Consider the following 13,098-nt stretch of genomic DNA (forward strand, 5'->3'; position numbering starts at 1 on the left):
GTTCAAGTTTTTTGTTTACTAATATCATTCCACGCCACCTCTCCACTGACAGCTCGAAACATACTGCTTAGTCGAGCAGCTCGTCACCTTACTCTCAAGTCTTGCCAGCCAAATGTTTGTAACCATTTTATAACACTAACAGGTGTTTTGTCGGAAACCATCCAGAACAAATCGAACTGCTTCGCAATGAATTATTTTCCAGTTCTCGAATCAAATAATGCTGGTAAGGGTTTCATACACTGGAACCATACTCTAATTTGGGTCATACCAGAGACTTATACGCCTCTCCTTTACACCCTAGCTGCAATCCCTAAATACCCTCATAGCCACATGAAGAGATGTGTAACCTTTATTTACAACATCGTTAATGTGATAATCCCAATGAAGATCTTTCCTTATATTAACACCTACGTCATCCCATTGTATATTGTCCATCTCACAACTTTACTGGGGTCTTTTTGAAGTGGTTCATGATCTTGTAACTTATTTATTACTGTACTATATACAATATAACATAACCCGCAAAAAGTCATTTATGTGTTTCCAGCTCTCTACTCCTATCATTTACTTATATGGATATGTTTCATGATGGATACAGTACTTTTGTAACCATTTCTTGTTACAGGCCAGAGTAAAGTGTAGCTTCCACCGAAGTCCCAGTCTCATCCATGGCTGTGACAATATGGAAGCTGCTGGGGTATGGGTGGTGCTGAGTAATGACATTCAGAGCACGACTAGTGCATCTGAGTGTTATGAAAGGTGTTGCTCATAGGGTCAGTCGTGCTGCAATAGCACTTTCTGACCCAGTGAGGAAAGCAATGGCAAACTACCTCACTCCTCGTCTTGCCTAGTATGCCTCATTTTGGTGCCGCCATTGGTTTTTGCGGTTTCCTTATAACCGCATAACCTTTGGTGGTGCTATTTGAGGATCCAACCAGCCTCTGGGCTGATGACCTAACAGACGGACGGATATGTTCATAGGGACCTTTTGCGTTCTTTTGCGGTGCACTATCCACCCTCTCTCCACCTCGATTAATTTTCACGTGTTTTGGAACGCCTTGTACAAGGAAACATTAAGGTTCAATAATACTGCTTTGCGGAAGTCCTACTCTCAACCACAACCGGATCAGGAAACCCTACTCTAATTCTCTAAATTCTATTTTCTAGAAATATATCCACTCATTCAATTACTCTCTTGTCTAGCGCACAAGATTAGAATAATGTGAATAAATTGCATTCTTTGATACAAATATCTGTTCGGGATACTGCAATTGAATATCCGTTATCCTTTAGCATGTTCTTAGTATTGTCAGTTTCACGTAACCCATAGTAGATTAAATGGAATTAGCTGCTATATCAGTTGTGCCCTTCATATTCTGCTTATTCTGCCTGTTCGATGGAACAGCGATCTCTCCCACTTTGCTACTCTCCTGTCATGTACGTGTTCTCTGACGTTGATGTCGTTGCTTCATTGCTTGAAATTTAGCGGGTAATGTGTGTGATGTACATCCTGTAACATATGTGATCCTGGCTTTCGGCGTGGTGAGGAAATCGCGCTTGACAACAGTGATGGACGAAGAATGACGGCATCTTCGAGATGCTGTAAGGAGATGTTTCTCCAGAGAATACTGCAAGTGAACCAGCTCACTATAGCCTTTCATTATGAATATAACTGAACAAACCATTTCATGTCGTCATTCTGAACGACCATCTTGCTGTTTATCGGCTCCTGGTGTTGACAGGAGGCAGCTGTTATGCACGAAGCGCGATCTAGTCCGTCCCTCCCCAAAACGACACACGCAATAGCAACAATAGCACTATTTCTTCTTTTCTTGGCAATACTTGTATCACTAATTTTGTGATTTGTTTTATTAGCTCATTAATGTCAATTGTTAAGGATTCTATAATTGCAAAATATTTTCTTACATTAGAATGTCAGCAATGTTACATACAGTACGGTTCCTTGACTAAATTGATAGCTTGCTGATCTTTGGTCCAAGGAATCTCGACTTTGATCGATTCCCACAAGGGTCGGGGATTTTAACCTTTTTTGATTAATTCCTCCGGTTCGGGATGTTTATGCTGTCTTCAATATACACCTTCAATAGGGCACCATCCTCACATACGTGTAGGTTGGTTATAGGTACGGTGACCATGCGAAATTCGGGACAGTTCCGAATTTCAGAGACCAATTCCTGGAAAATATTTAAAGTTCCAAATTTTATCCTGATTACTTTATTCACCTTTTTAATGCATGAAACAATACTAACAGCTCACAAACACCTTAGCGGAGTGGGATGAGCTAAAATATACATCAGAACAGCGACTGTTGCATGTTCTAGAAGACCTGAAACGAGACAAAACTGCTCCCACGTGGAAGAAAATATGTGAATTCGTTTTGTTCCTTCCTAGAACTAAAAGGGTTCGTACAAGACCATCTTCAATAGCATCCTTGGTCCGCAGAAAGAGCTTTGTTGATTATTTATATATCCTGGATATCACAGAAATCGTCAATGGTAATTGAATGTATTTAAGCCACGTTAATCATTGAAATGAATCATTCGAAACCTTGTTTAGCAATGTACGAAAAAAAAAAAAAAAAACCTAAGTGCTCATAAAGTCGTCGTCACAGAAATACGATTGGTTCACGTCATCGGCGCTATCGACGGCTTCAGTTGTAAACATTGAATTAAATGGTCAGGGGACTTTATGAGTGATATTTTATTATTAATAATATTCATGTCTGTCTCTCTGGTATAGTGGTTAGTGTGATTAGCTGCCACACCCGGAGGCCCTGGTTCGATTGCCAGCTCTGTCACGAAATTTGTAAAGTGGTACGAGGGCTAGAACCTGATCCACTCAGCCTCGGGAGACCAACTGAGTAGAGGGGGCTTCGATTCCCACCTCAGCCATCCTCGAAGTGGTTTTCCGTGGTGTCCCACTTTTCTCCAGGCAAATGCCGGGATGGTACCTAACTTAAGGCCACGGCTGCTTCATTCCCTCTTTCTTCTCTATCCCTTCTGATCTTCCATCCCCCCCCAAAGGCTCCTGTTCAGCATAGCAGGTGAGGCCGCCTGGGCGAGGTACTGGTCCTCCTTCCCGGTTTTATCTCCCGACCGAAAATGTCACGCTTCAGGACACTGCCCTTGAAACGCTAGAGGCGGGATCCTTTGCCAAGTACGAGGGGAAAACCAACCCTCAACGGTAAACTGACTAAGATATAATAATAATAATAATAATAATAATAATAATAATAATAATAATAATAATAATAATGATAATAATAATAATAATAATAATAATAATAATAATAATAATAATAATAATAATCTTACCTTCTTAATGCGTTTACTCTCCAGGGTTGATTTTTTCCCTCGGACTATGCGAGGGACCGATTTTACCTCTACCGCCTCAAGGACAGTGTCCTGGAGCGTGAGAATTTGGGTCGGGGTATACAACTGGAGAGGAGGACCAGTACCTCACCCAGGCGACCTCACCTGTTATGCTGAACAGGGGCGTTATAGTGGGATGGGAAGATTGGAAGGTATAGGCAAGGGTGAGGGAAGGAAGTGGCCGTGGCTTTAAGTTAGCTACCATCACGGCATTTGCCTGGAGGAGAAGTGGGAAACCACGGAAAACCACTTCGAGGATGGCTGAGGTGTGAATCGAACCACCACTCTAGTCTTGACCTCCTGAGGCTGAGTGGACCCCGTTCAGTCTTTGTACCACTTTTGAAATTTCGTGGCAGAGCCGGGAATCGAACTCGTGGGTCCGTAGGGGGGGAGAGGGGGAGTGGCAGCTAATCACACTAATTACTACACCACAGAGGCGGATCACTATCATACACTCTGCACCTATTTTCAAGCTCTTAGATAGACTGCAGTCGTCCAGCCTTTCAGCCTTGTATTACCATCCCGGGAGAATGCACATCCCAGTAGACTACTTGAAACGATCCACCAGTTCCAGTTCCGTATTCCCCACCTGGCATCCAATTCTCTTGGATTTCTTACCTACAGACATCAACTTAGTCTTGGAAAGGCTAATTTTCATACCGTACTCATTGCTCCTATTTTCAGGTTCCAAGATATTAGACTGCAGGCTTCGGGCACAAGCTGCCATTCAGATTAAGTCGTCAGCTTAGGCCAGACTGCTTCCTACATTTTCATCTAACTGAATCCCTCCCTGCCACTTTATACCTTTCAGCAGATGATCCATGATATCTAATTAACACCAAAGGTGAAAAATTATATTTTCATTCATATTGCTAGTGGTTTAACGTCGCACTAACACACTGAGTGTTTTCGACAACGCTAGGATGAGAACGGGCTAGGATTTGGAAGTTAGCGGTCTTTGCTATTAAGTTACCGTCCAATCATTTGCCTGGTGGGTAAACGATAAAACACGGAAAACCATCTTCAGAGTTGCTGACTATTTCCCAAATGCAAGCTCACAGCTACGCGAACCTAACAGCACGGTCAACTCGCTCGGTATTATTATTATTATCATCAATCAATCAATCAATCAATCAATCAATCAATCAATCAATCAATCAATCAATCAATCAATCAATCAATCAATCAATCAATCAATCAATCAATCAATCAATCAATCAATCAATCAATCAATCAATAAATACTGATCTGCATTTAGGGGAGTCGCTCAGGTGGCAGATTTCCTATCTGTTGTTTTCCTAGCCTTTTCTTAAATGATCGCAAAGAAATTGGAAATTTATTGAACATCTCACTTGGTAAGTTATTCCAATCCCTAACTCCCCTACCTATAAACGAATATTTGCCCCAATTTATCCTCTTCAATTCCAGCTTTATCTTCATATTGTGATCTTTCCTACTTTTAAAGACATCACTCAAAAATATTCCTCTACTGATGTCATTCCACGCCATCTCTCCACTGACAGCTCGGAACATATCACTTAGTCGAGCAGCTCGTCTCCTATCCCCCAGGTCTTTTAAGCCCAAACTTTGCAACATATTTTTAACGTTACTTTTTTGTTCGGAATCATCGAGAACAAATCGAGCTGCTTTTCTATGGATTTTGTCCAGTTCTTGAATCAAGTAATCCTGGTGAGGGTCCCATACACTGGAACCATACTCTAGTTGGGGTCTTACCAGAGACATATGCCCTCTCCTTTACATCCTTACTACAACCCCTAAATACCCTTACAACCATGTGCAGAGATCTTTACCCTTTATTAACAATCATCTTTATGTGATTACACCAATGAAGATCTTTACTTATATTAACACCTAGATACTTACAATCATCCCCAAAAGGAATTTCCACCCCATCAACGCAGTAATTAAAACTGAGAGGACGTTTCCTATTTGTGAAACTCACAACCAGACTTTTAACCCCGTTTATCAACATACCATTGCCTACTGTCCATCTCACAACATTATCGAGGTCATTTTGCAGTTGCTCACAATCTTGTAACTTATTTATTACTCTGTACAGAATAACATCATCTGCAAACAGCCTTATTTCTGATTCCATTTCTTTACACATATCATTATATATATATATATATATAAGAAAACATAAAGGTCCAATAATACTGCTTTGAGGAATCCCCATCTTAATTATTACAGGGTCAGATAAAGCTTCGCCTACTCTAGTTCTCTGAGTTCTATTTTCTAGAAATATAGCAACCCATTCAGTCACTCTTTTTTCTAGTCCAATTGCACTCATTTTTGCCAGTATGTTCCCATGATCTATTATTATTATTATTATTATTATTATTATTATTATTATTATTATTATTATTATTATTATTATTATTATTTGTTTAACCTACCTTCAGTTCCTTATACTTTGATTGTGTTATCTGTACTGTTAAACATAAACAACATATTAAACTTGCCTTCTTTTGAGGGGTTTTAGCACACGGGTTCTATTGGATTCCTAGTGAAGACGCAGTTCCAATACTGCATTATAAAGTATACACTCCGAAAACACTAAATCTCTAGAAAACTATACCTCTTTATATGGTCTATTCTCCTACTACTGCGAGCACGAGCACGGCGCTGCGGTGCTCTTTGACATACACTGAGGTAATCGAACAAGAAAGTCCCTTCGACCACCGCACAACTGCCAAAACATGGGAAACATGCAAATCTTATTACGAATATGCAGAATGTTCTCCAACTTATGAAAAATTATCTTGGGGTGGATACAGACTTTCCAAGTTTGTACGGGAAATGGCCTTTACCTGGCACACCCCACGTCGAGTAGCTGCCACCGTACAACATAAGAAGTGCTCAAAATGTCCGCCACACGCCTGACTGCACGTCATTGATTGTCGGTCACGTTCGAACGTCGATGGCAACTTTGTTCTACACGCTGGAGAAGTACTGCAATGTCCGTAGTGGTCTACCTGACTCCAAACTCCCAATACGAAATATACGCCCATTCTGGCTAATATCTAAAACAGGTGTACCTACTAAACGATCGACCGTATGTTGATAGGGACATTTTGTGTTTTATTGCGGTGTGACCAATGGGAAGTGACCAGGGCAAGCAAGTAAACGGACGGTGTACGTGACAAAAGGCGTCTGAAGCGCCTTGGTGGTGATTACTATTTTAAGAGGATATATATCTAGGCAATAATAATAATAATAATAATAATAATAATAATAATAATAATAATAATAATAATAATAATAATAATATACAGCCCTACAAGAACTAAGTCAGGTACGGGGTTAAAAGTCAGGTTGTGAGTTTCACAAATAGGAAATGTCCTCTCAGTTTTAATTATTGCGTTGGTGGGGTGAACGTTCCTTTTGGGGATCATTGTAAGTACTTAGGTGTTCGTATAAGAAGAGATCTTCATTGGGGTAATCACATAAATGGGATTGTAAATAATGGGTACAGATCTCTGCACATGGTTACGAGGGTGTTTAGGGGTTGTAGTAAGGATGTAAAGGAGAGGGCATGTAAGTCTCTGGTAAGACCCCAACTAGAGTACGGTTCCAGTGTATGGGACCCTCACCAGGATTACTTGATTCAAGAACTGGAAAAAATCCAAAGAAAAGCAGCTCGATTTGTTCTGGGTGATTTCCGACAAAAGAGTAGCGTTACAAAAATGTTGCAAAGTTTGGGCTGGCAAGAATTGAAAGAAGACGAGCTACTCGACTAAGTGGTATGTTGCGAGCTGTCAGAGGAGAGATGGCGTGGAATGACATTAGTAGACTAATAAGTTTGAGTGGCGTCCTTAAAAGTAGGAAATATCACAATATGTAGATAAAGTTGGAATTCAAGAGGACAAATTGGGGCAAATATTCATTTATTTATAGGAAGGGGAGTTAGGGATTGGAATAACTTACCAAGGGAGATGTTCAATAAATTTCCAATTTCTTTGAAATCATTTAAGAAAAGGCTAGCAAAACAACAGATAGGGAATCTGCCACCTGGGCGACTGCCCTAAATGCAGATCAGTATTGATTGATTGATTGACTAAACACTTGATTGATGTTTCAGGATAAAGTTCCTTTAGATTCTACATTGAATACGAGTACCCTACCCTACTTTTACAAGTATTTATTGATTGGCTAGTGTTCTGCAGAGTAGGCTTATTTAGCATGTATCAGGCCATACTGCTTTATGACTGTGAGACCTGCGGCTATATTCCCAAGACTCCACTCTCAAAATGAGACATTTTTCAAAACAAACTACTAAGATGACTCGAGCAAACCTACTGAGATTTAATAGAAAGATACGTTTTAACGTTCGTATTCCGCAGCCCAGCCTGCCGATCAGCTCATCTCAATTCTAATACAGGTAGAAAGGACCAAGAAGCCGAACACTCGTTAAAAAACACCGCGGCCCTTGGCTCACTTACGACCTGATTTAGAATCACCACTTCGGACTTATCTAAATTATCACACCACAAATCCACTAATTAAATCTAAATTACACCCTCAAAAGCGCCGTTTGTTAAGAAAATTTCTTCCTATTCATTTAATTCCTATTATTTTTTTCCACATTACTAGCGAAGAGGGGATTTCTCCTCTGGCTTGAAGGAAATTTTTGCCTCCAAGTCAGATAGCTTCTCCCTCGCCAGTGCAAGAATTGAGATTTTCCGACTCATCGGGTACTCCTTGGAAACAGACGAGTAAACGGGCATAGTTTTCGCCATGGGACTCTCCACATATTCACCCCCCTCCCCCCGCAAAAAGTCGGCCTACAAGTATGCACGGCTGGCACGGGTGGTCACGGCTCTACCGTGGCTCTACGCCTCTGTATTCGCGAGGCGGAGAGGGGCTGGTCCCCATCGTCTGCTGTCCTGAGAATGGTTTTTCCCATTCTCCAGCACTAAGGATTATGTCGGGACAGTTCCTGGTATAGGCAACGGCCGCCCTCACCTTCTTCGATCATCTCCTTCGCCGTAACAGTATCACCGTCTAAAAGGTCCGACTCGCCCTTCAAGGGAGGAATGAAAACAATTTAGTAGTAGTACATTACTGAAAAAGAAGCAACAATGAATAACAAAGACTTGTTAATACAATATTGTTGCCCATTCAAACAATGGTGAGTGCTTCCGCACTTTTCTCATTCATTTCACGCCAATTATGGAAATAATAATTATTTCAGCATTATAGTCACTCTTGTATCTTTAACGCTGGTTGAACGGTATCGAGCCTTACATGACGGGTTTCTGAGCCATAAACAACTCATCAGCGTGCCTACCACAGAACACCTGGTTCAGGCCATCTTGCTTGCTTTAACAGGGTTGAGGAACCGACATCTTAGAATGGTCGAGGTTCGGAGCAGTCTGATGCAAGTCCACGACGTAGCTGTAAGTGAGAACAGTCAGAAGGATGCTCCATGAGGCAATATTAGTCTCCGGAAAACTAGCACTTCTGCCAAAGCACCGGAGAGACCGTCTTCACTTCGCGCAGGTGTATGAACATTGGACTGAAGAGTACTGGCGTCCAGATTCAACCTGAGGTCACCTGAGTGACAGGGTGTGAAGAACGGCAGGAGAACTCTTCCCCCCCCCCCCCCCCGCCCCGTTCCTTCACCAGCATTACGCCGTTTGAGGTGGTCCCGTGATGATATGGGGTGGTGTAACTTGTATTCGTTGAGAACAGCTCCCTCACTGCACACAGGTACGTTGAAGAGATTCTCATTAATCACGTAATGCCATTTGCATTCGCTTTCAAGATAGCTCCGTGCTTATACACGATAATGCAAGAACCTATACTGCTCAGTGTGTCACGGAGTTCCTTCGGGAGGTAAACATTCCCACTCTGGACTGGTGATGAGGATGAAATGGTGATGAAGACGACACTTACACCCAGTCCCCGAGCCAGCAGAATTTACCAATGATGGTTAAGATCCCTATGACCAAAGGCCAGCACGGTAAACGTTTAGCCATGGAACCGAACATTGAAATCAATAATTTCTATAATCAATCTACCAGATTCTGCTTCTTTTAGTTAAAGAAAACCGTATCTTCTTAAATCGAAATGTTTTGAGCATTGCTGTCTTCGGAATAGGTATGGAGAGATTCTTTAATAATATTTTTGAAAATAAAAATAAATTTTGCTACATTAAACTGAGATTATTTTTAAATTATCAAGTTTTACGCTTCTTTTGGAGGGCAGTATAATAACAATTCTTTCTTTCTTTCTTTCTTTCTTAATTCGTTTACCCTCCAGGATTGGTTTTTCCTTCGGAATCAGCGAGGGATCCCACCTCTATCACCTCAAGGGCAGTGTCCTACGGCTTAAGACTTTGGGTCGAGAGATACAACTTGGGAGGAGGACCAGTACCTCGCCCAAGCGGCTTCATCTGCGATGCTGAACAGGGCCCTTGTGGGGGATGGTAAGATTGGATGGGATAGATAAGGAAAAGGGAAGGAAGCGGCCGCCGCCTGAAGTTAGATACCATCCCGGCATTTGCCTGAAGGAGAAGTGGGAAACCACAGAAAAGCACTTCCAGGATGGCTGAGGTGGGAATCGAACCGCCCCCTCTACTCAGGTGACCTCTCGAGGCTGAGTGGACCCCATTCCAGCCCTCGTACCACTTTTTAAATTTCGTGGCAGAGCCGGGAATTGAACCCGGACCTCCAGGGGTGGCAGCTAATCATGCTAACCACTACACCACAGAGGCGGACTATAATACATATAAGAAGAAGAATAAGAATAACATAATGACAATAGTAGTAACAATAGGTACAGAAACAGCTGAGAGAATAATATTTCAGTCCTTTTTAAAAATGCAATTCTTATAACCAAAATAACTCAGCAACTGTGTGTCGTCATTAGAAAGATATTATGTGATCCCTGCGATCCACTGACATTCTGGAAACCACGTATTTGTAGCGACCCACATGCTGCTGACCCTTTCACTTCGCGTATTTCTCAAAAAGGTACCGGTATCTGACCATTTGTAGAGATAAAACAAATCTTCTCGCTCTCTAGGGATGTGGATTTCCTAAGAGTACGGATAAGGGTTGTAGAATGTTATTTTATTTCCCAACCTTTGAACTGAGTAGCGTACTGAACCTTTTCATGTTTTAGCCTTTTCATTTATTGAGTGCTCCTACGATATTCAGATTACCCAATGTAAATGCATAGAAATCATCAATCATCACTGATCTGCATTTGGGGCAGCCGCCCAGGTAGGTGGCAGAAACCCTATCTCTTGTTTAACTAGTCTTTTACCGAGCTCAATAGCTGCAGTCGCTTAAGTGCGACCAGTATCCAGTATTCGGGAGATAGTAGGTTCGAACCCCACTGTCGGCAGCCCTGAAAATGGTTTTCCGTGGTTTCCCATTTTCACACCAGGCAAATGCTGGGGCTGTACCTTAATTAAGGCCACGGCCGCTTCCTTCCCACCCCTAGCCCTTCCCTGTCCCATCGTCGCCGTAAGACCTATCTGTGTCGGTGCGACGTAAAACAACTAACTAGCAATAACTAGTCTTTTCTTAAATAATTGCAAATAATTAGGAAATTTATTGAACATCTCGCTTGATAAATTATACCAGTCCCTGACTTCCCTTCCTATAAACGAATACGCCTACTTTCCCCAATTTTGACTCTTTAATTCCAACTTTATCTTCATACTGTGATATTTTTACTGTTAAAACACGACTCAAACTTTCTTTTTGCTAGTTGCTTTACGTCGCACCGACACAGATAGGTCTTATGGCGACGATGGGACAGGGAAGGGCTAGGAGTGGGAAGGAAGTGGCCGTGGCCTTAATTAAGGTACAGCCCCAGCATTTACCTGGTGTGAAAATGGGAAACCACGGAAAACCGACAGTGGGGTTCGAACGTACTATCTCCCGAATACTGGATACTGGCCGCACTTAAGCGACTGCAGCTATCGAGCTCGGTACGACTCAAACTTCTTCGTCTACCAATGTCATTCCACGCATCACTTCATAGTAACCAAATAATAATGCAGAACCAAGACAAAATGCCGTACTTAAAAACATGAACCATATCGTTCATGGTGAGAGAAAATTAATATTTAACTCATAAAGAATGTGGTATCAGGGAGTCGAATTCAGAAAGGCGCGAATAAGTAGTTTGGAACGCGAGGGGGGCAGAACAAGCCAGGACGGGCGTGGCACGCTGAGAGAGAGAGAGAGAGAGAGCAAGGAAATCGCATGTAAAGGATGGAGCGACTCGTATGCTGTTAGGGAAACCACATGTTCCTCCTTGAGAAGAAGAAGAAGAAGAAGAAAGGCGGCAGAAAGCAGGTCTGGCAAGTTTTGAAACGAGGAGTACTTCGCTTATGGACGAAATCCAGGGAAACTAAAACTACCGAAAAAAAAAATTATCATGATTTTCTGAGTGCTATGAATTGATTTGTGGTGTTATACAACGTGCGCGGAACAAGCGTGGGGACCAAACTCTTCTCAGCACAAAGAGGTGAAATGTGTATCTTTGTGAGTCCCCTGGTGTGCTGTCTCTGTCCGGACTAATAAATATAGCGTGCTAAGTGGAGAGAGCATAATTCTTATTTTCAGTCTTGCGTTGTGGAAGTCAGCCACGTAGGAGGCTGCATCGTAATTTTGCCAACTACACAAAGACTTCGTTTTAGAAGATGTAAAATCAAACAATTAATAGTTATAGCCTAGAGATATAGCTAGTACCCGAAATAGGAAGGGAACAATTAATAGTCTTCAACTCAGAGGTCGTGTGCGTTAAAGCGCTAAGAATTTTGTTAAATAACTTTCGACTGGGAGACTGTACTTTCAGTCCTAATGTGAAAGATAAAGGAATAGGAGTGATCGGCGTGCGCCAGCAGACGTTTAACTGTGTCTCCAATTGCAGTTAGTGCGATACGGAAACTACAAGAACTGCCAATAGCATGAGACTTCCAACACTCTTCAATCAAGAAGACGGCATCGTCATGAATCAACCCCAGGCGCTGAACCGAGGACCAGAGACACAGGATGTAGACAGAGTGTTGTTGGGCTAAGTCCAATTACTGAGTCCGGCATGGAGGGTTCGTGAGTTCACCATAACAAGATAAGTTTGAACAGATTTTATTAGCATTTGTTTTAATTGTAAATGAATTTTCCTTAAACCCTTATGGCAATCATGCAAATTTTACTCAGGAGTAGTGTAGTAAGTGTATTAGCTTTGTATTATTTGTTCATGGTAATGAGGGAGTTAGCTTGGATTTAGGTTTGATTTAGTGTCTGATAATGTTATGTTTTTTCTTTTTTGGGGGTTATTTTGCAAAGTATTTTTGCGGAGTTAGGATCTTTAAAATGTATAAAGGACATAGATGCCTTGCAACGTCGAGTGGGAGACCCTTACTGGAAGAATAGGGCCAGCATGCTATTTAAATGTGCATGAATTTCACAGGTGCTGAAGAAGCTGAGGGTCAGATGTCCTCAATGTTGTATTAGAGAGGGTTATCCAAATTATTCCGGCGAGTTTTCTTATGACTCTGCACGTGGCGTGAATCGGGGTTAGATGTATAAGGAGATGAAATGTACGGATGATATTCCGTTTGATTTGAATGGCCTGAAAAGAGGTCTGGCATATAAGCCTACTTATGGATTTGAGGAAAGTGACTCATATGTCAGAGTAATGTTTTGTTATATTAAAGAAT

Source organism: Anabrus simplex, chromosome 1, assembly GCF_040414725.1.
Source record: "Anabrus simplex isolate iqAnaSimp1 chromosome 1, ASM4041472v1, whole genome shotgun sequence".
Lineage (NCBI taxonomy): Eukaryota > Metazoa > Arthropoda > Insecta > Orthoptera > Tettigoniidae > Anabrus > Anabrus simplex.